This window comes from Acipenser ruthenus, chromosome 2 (assembly GCF_902713425.1).
Source record: "Acipenser ruthenus chromosome 2, fAciRut3.2 maternal haplotype, whole genome shotgun sequence".
In the NCBI taxonomy this organism is placed as follows: domain Eukaryota; kingdom Metazoa; phylum Chordata; class Actinopteri; order Acipenseriformes; family Acipenseridae; genus Acipenser; species Acipenser ruthenus.
The window spans coordinates 22,026,116-22,038,756 of NC_081190.1; the positions used below are offsets into that span (position 1 = coordinate 22,026,116).

The window sequence follows — 12,641 nt, forward strand, 5'->3', positions numbered from 1 at the left end:
TTCATGATCCAAACAGGTTTTATTTTTATAATCCTGGTCTGGTGAATAATCCCAGGCAATACACAGCAATGTGTATTGCACTGTTCCAAAACAACGAGTTGCAGTCCTGAAATAATAAGACACAGTTTGTAAATAATAAACACAGTAGAACACACACAAAGACACACACACTCACAAGTCCAGAGTGAGTGCTATAGTGCTTGTGGTGTAATACAATTTATCTATGTACAATGCTGCAGTGTTGTCCAGGTTTAGTGCTGGCCTTAACCGACAGCTCCGGATCGTGTTAGCCATCTAATAATAACAAACAAGTAGATTTTTAGACATGACAGAACAAACAAATTACTCGGTAATTCACAGTACTCCTTCCGGTTCAGCTTAACCATAAACAAAGGAACAGATCACCTTGCTACGTCCCCTTATATACCGTCAGTCACGCCCCCTTGGTTAACAAGTGCAACCGTTTCTCCTCCAATCCAAGGTTGCCACATCGCTTCCCTTCTGGGGCGATGACTTGGTGTACCGTAGCTCTGCCCCCTTTCTAGATGGCCAACTTCAACCTAACCCTGGGAATTAATTGTCAGGCCATCCAGTCCAGGACACTCTGTTCCCTTTACACAGTGCCCTCACAGGTCAAGACGGAGATTTATAACCAAGATTCATTCTTTCGCTGTCACAGACCTCAACTGTTGTTGTTGATTACAACTTGGGCAATTCACATAAGGACTAATAAGTTTTAAAAGGGTCTAGCTAAGTAATTGAGAAAGAAAACCAGCAGACACAGTGGGTCCCCAGGACCAGGATTGGGAAACCCTGGCTTACAGTATACCAAAAGCAGATATGTTAAAAACAGTAGTCTAGGTTGTAGTGCAACTGGTAAGTTACAGTAATATATACTCTCTTGATGTATTTTTACTCTTTTTCTTTTAGAGATGGCATTTGGCTGAAGGAAAAGCAAACGGTACACTTCAAAAGAAAATATCAGATTATGTCACTAAAAGTCATTACTTGTAATTGTCTTTCCATACAATTTCATATCACTAGCAAACTGGTGTGATTGATCGATGAATCAATCGTAGATAGAAAATGTCAAGATTAAAACCCCTAGTTGAGAGCAAGATTTTAGTTTCCCATTTAAGGTATTTTCCAGTACTACAGCGTGTGTCAGAAAAACTTTAGTATTACTGCGGCAGGGTAGCGTCACGGCCAAACTGTTACCAGCAGGAAGAGAGACTCAGAGACAAGAAAGCTGCAGTGAAGCGCTATCGCACAGTACAGACAAAACACATTAACAAAGCAAACAGCACAAGGACCAAAACAAAAGGTCTACAAAACTCACGGATATAAAGCCAGCACAGCGACACAGTGACACAGTAACACGTACCTTCAACAACATTAATTCTAACATTAACACCCGTGATCACCCCTTTTATACACCTGTGACTGGAGCCTAATTAATCACTTATTCAATTTACAACTCCAGCCCCCTCCCTGCCAACCCAATATTCCCAAATACATATAAGACATTCTCTAAAATACCATAGGTTACCAAAAATACAATAGGAACTCTTTCATAGTTTCCTAACAGCAAATCAAATTGTACTCGATGCAATCAGATTAACAAAAGTACCGTAATTATTTCTAGAACAACTTTTAAACTCACATTTATACATTAAGGTATGTGTTATCTAATTGTAGGACCATATAAGTAGGTAAAAGGTCACGCATCCTTATAATTAAACTTCAGCATCTGTAATTTATGATAAAATGCGAGTTGAAGATAAGCTGGCCTCATCTCCATAGCAACACTGATAAAATTTGGGGCCCATCATCTTTTCTGTTAACTCCCTAGAATTCCAGAGTGGAAATTCAACTTGGGTTATTGTAGTAATGAATTTCGAGAAAAACGAGTCAAGGTTACAAGCAAACATGCTTTTCTCTTTTCTCAGTTTTTGCCTAGTTAGTCAGAGAAATCCATTTATTACATTCTCCAGGTATGGTTTCTGTAATTCTCTATTCTTTATTTCAATAGGAGAAAATGCTTAATTCAGATTGCAGCATAGATACAGTGTGTGATGACTTGGCGGGGTGATGTCCTTTCACGCTTTTGTTTAATAAGAGCAAATATATTTCCAGTAAACTTGATAAATTCCGGTAGGCCAATTCAGCCTTTCAATTAATTCATTATTTATTCATTTTCTTTTTTTTTCTCAATGGCGATCCTGGAAATGGAGCTCCTTCTTAAGTCTTTTTAAAAGTCTTCTTCCAAGTTTATTGAATCATTTTAGGTGTTTTCTCTGGTCGTTCTTACAGCTGGCAATTCCAGTTGTTGTCCGCTGCTCTTCATATTTGCAGAAAGGCTGATATTGTGAAATGTATAAAAGGGGTGTGGCAATTCTACCTACATAATCACATACATGCATGGATTTTAACTCTATACCATGGCTCATCTCTCTTTTTAGGTAACCTTAAGAAGCATTAATGTTAAGTTATACTTGTGTGAAGTTTCTGTAGTATAGTTAGCATTTTCTAGCTAAAGCAGTAAGGACTTATGGCAGCAAGACTGGATTCCTCCGTGTAGCAATTTGACGGCTGCTGTAAAACAATAACAGCTTGGAAGCCATTTTTGGAGACTGGTGCAGAGTGAGCGGAGTGGAGCGGAGCATGCCTATTTTGTCTGAAGGGGGAATCGCAAGCAGTGGAATGGAATGAAAGAAACAGCGGAGTGGATATTATGAGCACTGAACGAAGTTTTGTCACCGCTCCGCTCACATTCTCTGGATGCAGCAATGAGCTTGGAAGCCATTTTTGAAGAACAATTTTAGTGGCTAAAGCTCTGGTTTTTATATGATTTTGGAAAGTTTCTGATTGGCTAGTTCATATCAGAGTTGACACATCAGAGTATTAAAGGTGTTAAGCACTGTCTTCTTTGTGTATGTATTAATTTCTGAATGATTATAACTTTTTTAGGAAATAAAACTTGACATATCACTCCTAGTTTATATTAGGTCTAATTTATACCTCCCTATAAAATGTACCTTTCTTTTGGTACATAACATGGTATGGTTAAATGCTGGCAGATCAGAGGTTTAATTTAGTTCATTTTAGTTATTCTTAATGTTATCAGATTTATTACTTATTTGTTTGATTCAGGATATCTTTATCTAGTCTCAGTGTCTTCTTAATTTCTATGAACTTTCCTTATTACTTATTTTGTTTGAAATATTTAAATGTTCCTAAATGTCTTTTCCATTTACTATTGTTCCATTAGCCCTTCCAAAACATCTGTGGGGCCAGGGAGTCTGGGTGGTTATCAGGTTTGCCAAGAAATCTTCCTTTGAAGCAAAGGTGTTAAGGCTTATGCTTACACAGGTGTGGTTTAGTTCATGAATAAATTACCTGGATTAAAGGAACCTTTATAGGAAAACTGGTCAGAGTGTCTTTGAATTTGTTGTCTTAAAGTAATTACTTAGATTACTTGCCTGTTTGTATTGTTAAAATAAGGCAATATGACCTACAATTTACATTCATTATCCAATTAGAAAAGCTGGACTATGATCCAATAGTTTTAAAACTATTCAGTTTCCCTGTTTGACATATTTTTTTTTTCTCTTTAATTTATATGTTAAACAAAATAGGAAAGCTTTAACCTTTTGGCGCAGCAAAGTCTCTGTCCCATGTGGTGAGGAGCTTCATGGTCAAGCAGAAACGGTATCCCTTTCTTCATAAGCAATATCTCTGGTTCCTGTAATATCAAAATGACAGAACAGATTCTTACAAGACAATATAAAAACAATATACATTAGTGACATACAGTTTACATCCCACAGTTGTGCAATTACTTTTTTTTTTTATCCAAAGGCCATTAATCCAGGTTGAAAAACTTTGAAATATGACAAGTTTACTTTGGAATATAAATGTCATGTCATGTCATTAAAACTGCACTTCTTCAAAAATATACGAGCACGTTTTATAATTGCAAAAATCTGAATTTAAACCAACGTGAATTGTTATAATTTGCTCACCCCAAATGAGCGCATGCTCCAAAGCTAGTTCCCTTTCCTGTCGCATTCAAATGTGAAACAGACGCAGACCAGGCCGCTTCAAACAGTGAAAAATCACTCACTATTTAGCAGGAAAGGTGATTCCAGCGCGCCAACCAATTGAATTGGTGATCTCACAATCTGGCAAAAAGAAGGGGAGGGTTCGGCCGTGGAATCTATCTGAGTTGCCTGCAAACGGAGGCTGAGACTGGGGAGAGCGGCAGACGAAATAAGCTATATATATTTAACAAAGCAGCGGGTAAGCGACACGAAATATTGATAAGGGAATATGGTCACAGGAAATCACTGAAAGGTAGATTGAGAGGTGTTTGTGTGTATGTGGTTCTGTGGAAAAGGGGGTTGTTTATGTAGTTTTGTGTTCATTTAAAATGTGTTTCATGTGAGGGAGTACAGTCCTTCCTTTGTTCGACTGTGCCGTTCTGCTGGTCTCTGCTGCTGCGGGGTTTGTAAATAGTGGAGCAACATGGCTGACATTGACGCTGCTGCTGCTGTAATAAAAACACTGGCTGCTGTTGCAGGCGGTGGTATTTTTTTTTTTTTTTTTTTTTTTTAGCTTTATAACAATTCTGTATTCTATATTTTCTGTCAACTTAATGCAAATCATTAATTAACCTGCCAGTTTCCCTATTTTAAGTCTGTCCCTCTAGAAAAGCTGTAGATAAGCATACTCGAGATTAGTGTTTTTGTTCTTGGTGTTTTTTTCATAGAATGCAGCAAAAACGTTGGCAGACAGATGCCTGAGTGTGAGGAAGTTCAGCAAGCATTGTTTTGAATATGTGTCCTTGTGAAAAATAAAACACTATGGATAAAACGGTCATTGAGGGACTTGTTTTTATGTGAAAAGATTTCTATTCAAACAAAGTGGGGAAAATAACACTAGTGATATATTTTTATTAACCCATAAATAGCAACAATTAGAAAAAAAAATAAACAAGAGTATAGTTGTGGTACCAATAACGTTTTTTGATAATTTGGTAATCAAACACTAATGTAATGCTCAAGCTAAAGGTCAAAGTAGGTACAGTAAATCATAGCTGACCTAACTACTGATTTGATTTTTAACCATTTACAGTGATTTTTGTACAGGTACACGAGCCATGCATGCATTTTTCAGCGTTTAGTGATTTTTGACATACTGGTAAGATGGTGACATGAAAGCTAACGTTTGTGTTGCCGGTGAGGAGGTGCTGTCAAACAGCAGAACAATTGAAGTCCACATTCTTGGAACCCTCCTTGCCAATATGTTTCCCTTACTGTTACCCAATGTATTAAGTTCCCAAAGTGCTAAATACACTGTTTCACTAAAGCTTTTATTTTTGCAGACTGATGAACACATACTTGAGGACATTTTGCACGCCCCATTTTTGCATACAATTCCAATTTTCCCATAGTATGATCTGTTGACCCCACAGATATACTGACAGATATGTACAGTTATTTTTCTGGGGGGGGAGGGGCACAACTATGAATATGGATTTGGCAGTTATAAAACTATTGTTTCCCTAAATTTTGCCCCATAGTTTTAGACTTGGCATTTTTTTTCTTAATATATTTAGGAAGATTGTGACCATAGTTGTCTTCTGTTGGCAGTATGATAAACACTTTGGGTTACGGTTGACTGGAGATATATCTCCTCTGTTCATATCTGTAGAGTAGGTCAAAATGTTTACAGATGTAGTCGAATACATTCTAGATTCATAGAGAAGTGGGGTTAGGTATTGCTGCACATTTAATGATATAGTATAGTATCCGCTTATGCATTTTATTTGATATACTGGTGGTATTCAAAATAGATGTCAAATAGCATCAGGTTACTTAAGTTTTTTGATTCAATCAGTTTTTAAATATTTTTGAGACGCATCAATAGAAATTATCAATTTTAGCTAGTACAGTCAACCTACTGTGCACTAAGATTGCGGTATTGAAGACCTGCTGCTTACTGTGCATTTCATTACACTTTACTAGCCTGCTGTTCACATGACAGGCAACCAATTCTCCACTTTTTCTTATAGTTGTAACTAAAATTTAAACTCTATCGAGAAGGTACAAAAGTTATCCAGGGGTGCTTAATAATATACAAATCACCTGAATTTAATGTGTTGTAATGCGATGACCGTTACATGATTTCAGCAATCAAAAAATCTGAGGCAAAGCATCAAACCTGATGTCCTTGACTGAGCCAAGTGAACAATATAATTCAATTAAGTTTAAACCACCTCTGTTTATTTATTTTGTTAGAAATCCCTCTGCATGAGCATGTCACTAAATATACATACAGTACTAATTGCTGAAACCTGCAAACTGTAAATACATGTGAACACGTTGGTCAGTGGCAGTCCTTTTAAATTTATACTGAACACGTGTGTCATGGCAAAGAGGCTGCTTATACTGTAAGTACTGTTTGGTGTTGTTTTTGTGGAGACTAGGAATGTAGAGACCTTGACGGTGGAAAGCAAAAAAGATTTGACCTTCTCTGTTGTAAGATCAATTCAGTTAAAATAGCTTTCTTTTTTTCTTTGGCGATTGATGATAATACAAAGTGATTGGTTGCAAAGTTTTCAGAATTTTGAATAAGCAGTAGCAAGAATTCTGAGATAAGATAGTGATGTCAATGGACGCTCTCTTTTATGTGTTTTTATGTCCTATATGTCAAGGCTGAGATTTGGAAAGATTAAAGTGTATCTTGCAGTTTTTTTTTTTTTTTTTATCACTGAAATGGATGCAGCAGTGTTTATTAAGAATGTTAGCATTATTATTTAAAAAGAAAAATAAATTATAGGCCACTAAAATGCGATTAATGTGGATCACGGACCACGCCTACCAAAAACACGACCTTTTTGTAATACGTCACACGTGACGTATCAAAAGGGAGGCATTTCTTGGTCTGTATGTCTGGCCTACAGGTTTGTGAGATAATAGTAGTAAATAATAATTCAAAGGAAAAAGAGTACCGTATTTTGCTCCTGGGCGCAGTTTGTACAAGTCAAAAGAGAGGACTTCACTGTGAAATCCGTTCACCAAAACAATTCTGTTGTTTGTGGCGCGCACTTTATCAACGGTGATTATCTTGAGAGCGACTTACTTGAATATAGCATGGGATTTAGAAGCAAGGAACAAGTCAGGTTGAAGTCAGACCTTCAGTGAATGTCAAATGTTTTTTTTTTTTTTTACTGCAGTGTAGAGTTTCTATAATCCTTAGACAGCGGCCGAGAATCACGTACGAGAGAATAGTCTTGTGGTAATTAAAATATCCAGCACTACTTTTATTTATTTATTTATTTATTTATTTATTTATTTATTTATTTTAACCAGAACTCCTCAGAATGCGGCTCATAGTGCTTTCGTCACTGATCCCCATTCCCTTAGAGATTGTTGTAGCGTTTCAGGCATTCTAAATTGGGTGAAAAATACAGTAGCTTGGTGTCTTAAAATATCTCTGCAGGATTTTCCCGCACTGAAAGTTGCAGATATGCGGGTGCAACTTGGAAAATGCGTGATTCCCGCAATCCCGCGCTGAAAGGGATTACGAAGAAGTTATGATGCGATTTTTAAGATCGTGGTTATCAGAAAAGCTGATTCATCCAGCAATTGTCGTGCTGCTGAAAAATTAGTGTCACCTAAAACAACACAGGCGGGGACAAAACTGCTATTGAATCACCACTCAGAGGAAATAGTTTTGTGAACTGGGTTGTCTGTTTCTTAATTTCCTTGTTTACGTAACGAGTAAGTAAGTTACAGTATTTCATTATTTTTGACAAACTTAGTCAATATCGGCACTCACTTTTAAAATTATGTAGAGACTTTAATTGTTGTGTGTGCATCATCAGGATACAAAACATGTAAATAGTTGTTATGGCATTACCATATTGAAGTATAAACCTGTATTTCTGGATTACAAACAACTATCCGAACTTTACTGCATCAGAAAATTTGTACCACTGACTTAATGGTGAGTAAAGAAACGTTTATTTTTCCATATTCATTGCTGAAGTTGTCCTATCAGCTTTATATAATGCCATCTTATCAGTCCTTATGTGTACTGTACATTATTGTAATGTTTGTAATTTATCGTCTTTGAAAAGATTTCACAGTGTGGCCTGTGATCACAGACAGAATGACAAAAAATGGGTATTGGCCATAACAGACAATCTCTAAACTAATATAAACTAATTACAGAGTATAGACACTGAAGCGTATATTATTGGTAGTCAAACAAATGACAATTTTGGAAATTACACTCTCCATGCAATGTTGCCGATCCGCCACAGATTTATTTCTTGCCGATCCCCATTTAGTCGCTCCCTCTGTTGATCAGTGGGATCCCACTGCCTCGCCGCTGGTTCAGAAATGTAGGCTTCGTCTTCTCTGTTTTCAGCAGCAGTCGCCATGTGTGTTTACCTTTTCGTACGTAACTTCCGGTTTTATTCCGGCCAGCACGATTTTTGACTGGGTGTGGCCACACACAACACAAAATCCATCATATCGTTGTTTATTAATATTGAATGTCTCTTGTATGGTATCAGGAGGGTGGTGAAATATTATTTTTATTGTTTATTATTTAATATTACTGCAATTTACAGTATATTTTCAGCTAGCTAGGCTGGGCCCCACCTCTTGGGATCAGTTGGGTTTACAGGTGTAAAAGGGGTTTGGCCAGACCTCAGGAATTGCGGTGGCACATTGATCAAGATAATTTCCAGGTTTGGATGGCTTATTAGTCTGAATTAAATCTGACTAAAATTACTCTCCAATACAAAAGTACAATCGACATCAAATGTTTGACATATTTAAACAAATTTATACAATAAACACAACTTTTAAACTACTGACTGTTTTATTTGATTATTTAAAAATTTCCACACAGCATCTTTTGTTAACTGAACTTCCCACATAATTTTATACAGTATAACCACCCAAATAACTGGGTAGTCAACAACATACAGCATTGTAATTAGGGCTGCAACGAAGGGTGCATTTTGACCTTCAAAGGTTCGGGACACATTACCGAAGGAAGGTTCGAACCTTCGATGATACTAATTTGCATAATTTACTGGTGACGTCACCATAGCTACTTGTTTATTTGATTGAAAATCCTGTTATTTTACAATTTATAACATGCATTATACAAATCCAAAGATCCAATTTTTGCAAGTGAGTGACATTTAATGTGTGATTTTATAGTATTCAAACGGTTCCTGTTAACAGAGAAAAAAAAAAAAAGCAGTGTGTGAATGCCACCTGACGAACCTTTTGAAGGTTTAAAACTACCTTCAAATTCCTGGCTAGTGAACGACCCTTCGAACACAGCCCTAATTGTAATTTAATGTTGGTTTGAGGAAAGCCCTAATTGTAATTTTAATGTTGGTTTATCCAGCCAGTGTGTCTGTAGGCTTTTCTGAGAAGCTGTAAAATTCCTACTTTTACCCAGACTATGCTCCTGTCTTTCCTCCTCCTCGATCCACTTGATCAGTCTCATTTTGCTGTGATGCACCAAGATTGCCATCACCACTTTCAATTTCTTCTTTGTCGGCCCCCAACACAATACCTGTAACATAGTGCATATAGAAGCAGCAGCAGCAGCTTACTTCAACCATCCATTTTAGATAATGCCTGCAAGGCCTGATATATAAGTTACATACAGTACATTCACGCAGATCAAGCTTTGACTATCTGGGCATGCACAGATTTGGTACTGCAGTAAGATATTGGGAGTGACGTTTAGAGAGAAAATGAAAAGCTGCTGTGCATTTGCAGTAGAAAGTTGTATTTGAATACTTATTCAGTTTGTTTTTGTTAATCTAGATATATTGGAACCAGTATGAAGAGGAGCAGTGAGCGGAGGTAGGATCGGCAATGATGCCTGCAAGCAGAATAGAGGTACAGTATGAAGTGTTGGATGAACCTATGCACATGGCGGAGAAGTTGTTCCTAGTCTCTGTGACTTTGTTTAAAGATGGAAAGCTCCCAGGGAGACGACATCATTCTGCAGGTTTAGGTGACCTCTGTGTGCTGTTGTTTGCAGCAGTAATTTCTGTGGTTGATGGAGTTTACCAGTGGTGCAGGTCAGTGCATGCTCTCACTGCCTGTCTTAAGGTCTCCACACACCAGACGCAATGCGATTTTAAAAAAATGGCGACGAGACATTTTCCCAGCAACACGGTCATACACACCAGAAGCGACACCAGAGCCGATGCGACAGGTTTCAAAACTGCCAGATCTATACAACTGTTCAAAATTGCTGTTGACGAAACTATGATCAACACTGGTACATATTCGTCAACATGATGTGAAAATTATGAGTGTCTTCTCTGACAGTATTTCAACATATATGGCAATAAATCATACGTACCAGGCTTATCCAGTTCCTTCGAAATGCACTTGCATATATAATCTTTCAAATCTGTATCTTTATACTTGTGATGCCCTTTGTCATAAAGCTCTGGGTATTTTTTGAACGACAAGTATTATTGTTTTCTCCGTCATTTTGGATACTGCTTGCTGGACCACGTGCATTAAAGCTGTTCTCTGATTGCTCAATGCCCTAGTTGATGTGCGACAAATCACAACAATATGATTCAATCCCATTTATTTTGCGCCGCCCTGGTGCAGCTCCTGAGTCGCCTGTCACGTTGCGTGTGGTGTGAAAGAAATTTCCCAAAAGTATAGGTTCTGTTCATTTTGCCGCATCGCTGCACAGTTTCGCATGCTGCATCGCGTCTGGTGTGTAGCAGCCTTTAGACTTCCTGACCGTGTGCTCCTCCCATCAAGCTTTCCCCTTTGAGGTTGTGTTGTATGTAATGGATCACACTCGTGTTTACTAGGGATGGGCACATGTAATCGTCTTCAAATATAATCCTGTCTTTTATTGTAACACGTATTAATGGTCTGAAAAGACCCATTAACCACGCTAAGCCTGCTGCTGCTGCACAGCGTATTATTAATAAATAACATTAATAAATCACTGTTTTCTTTCTATGTCTCTAAATTACTCCTGACAGAGATTTTAAAAAAACAAAACAAAAAAAACAAACAGGCATTCTTAAGTGCAGGGTGATACCAAAACTGTAGCTATGGGTAACGGAGGTGGTTGGAATGCACCATTGCACGTGTACACTTTTTCAATTAAATTAATATGAGAGACTACAAAATGGAGGTATTTTACACAAAAGAATAGAGATCGTACAATGCGGTATTGTCGGCGGTCATGGTATAATTAGCCTTGAACTGCTGTGGTTAATATTAATAAGCAAGCCGATGCGAAATGGAACATGAGGGAGATTGCAGCCAATAAAATAATTCCAGTCTGATTTGAAAAAAAAAAAAATTAAATAAAACGTTTTGTTTGGGAACATTTTACCAAAGTAGTCACTAAAACAGTAAAATTCACACTTTGCAATAAAAGACTGAGCTGTATGAACAAAGTAGGGACAATCACCACCTACAATGTCATACAAGCATGTATCCACCTACCCACAGAGAGAGGTCCAGCCACAAGCCTCGGGCTCTGTTGACTGTGAGACTGAGAGTATGCCTTGCACAAGCAGCAGTATTACCGGTAAATCACAACGAACCATTAGGCCTATAGCTTGCTCCACCAAATGCACTCCACAAAGGAGCAAATAATGAACATTATGGTTGAAATGATCCCTAAAGATACATTCAGTACGTTTTACATGGCACAAGTATTCAGAATATTAAGTATTTGGAATACTAGAATATTCAGAATGCTCTGTATACATGCAAACGGAATTCTTTTATTCCTTTCATTCTGTATTTACATGGTAAATAGTATTTATTTTATGCCATTAACGCATGTGTACTTTGCTTCCCACTACAAACCAAAAGAGTGCTGATTGTAGTGGAATAGTTTGTTGTTTACTGTAAAGAGCTGGTGGTGTGGACGTATATTTCTGTTTGTTTTTGTTTTTTCAGATATATAATCTGATATTTTGAGATTGTCTGTTCACGCAGACATGCACTCTTATGTCTTCAGTAATCCCTTCTTTGCTAAGGCCCTGGTAATTCCCTGTGCTAGAGGCATTTTATGAATTTGTTTTACATCAATTTTTTTTTTCAGATTCTGAAGTTTCTATTGGTGCCAAGTTTTTGTGGTTTATTGGTCATGTGATCACAAAATACAGCTGTTATTGTAAACAAAATGCTACTTTTTCATAAAATGTATTATACCTGCATCACATTTAGTCCCAAAAATGCTAATGTTTGGTATAAGAATGTAGAAACTTTTAAGCTGCCGGATGTGCCTGTACCTATGTGTGCATCTTTTCGTTGGTTTTGGGCGGTTTACTTGCTCTAGACAGACACCAGGCAACTTTGACTTTTCCACTTCGAAATATGCAGCCCACGGTCCATAGCACCCACCCCAGTATGCCGCTAAAGAATGAGATACCCTGGCATAAGTATACTTTTTTTAAAACTGAACAAAATAAGGATTTTAAAAATGGGTAACATGACCTTGCATGTCAATGGTGTGTTACCCATAATCCTTCTGCAATTTGAGGTAATGCCACTGTATATAGCAAAAATCTATTGTTTCTCCTTATATTTGGACCTGTGAAT

The 12,641-nt window shown here is 37.4% G+C and overlaps 1 protein-coding gene and 1 long non-coding RNA gene across 8 annotated transcripts in view; one reads left to right on the top strand and one right to left on the bottom strand.

Moving 5' to 3' along the window:
* Positions 1 to 4,106, bottom strand: LOC131698696 (uncharacterized). The gene is made up of 2 exons (XR_009307719.1): positions 4,026 to 4,106; positions 1 to 3,745 (listed from the first exon to the last, which is right to left on the bottom strand). It is a non-coding gene; the product is annotated as an uncharacterized LOC131698696 (long non-coding RNA).
* The window catches only part of LOC117409030 (spindlin-Z), a 23,946-nt gene continuing 15,402 nt past the window's right edge, over positions 4,098 to 12,641 (top strand). For 4 of the 7 annotated variants that reach the window (XM_058991976.1, XM_058992001.1, XM_058991983.1 and 1 more), the window contains exons 1-2: positions 4,099 to 4,302; positions 9,867 to 9,941. The gene's annotated coding sequence lies outside the window, so the exon portion shown is untranslated. Of the gene's footprint in view, positions 4,357 to 9,866; positions 9,942 to 12,641 lie in introns of all 7 variants that reach the window. The other 3 variants (XM_058991994.1, XM_058991987.1, XM_058991991.1) reach the window with 3 other exon arrangements.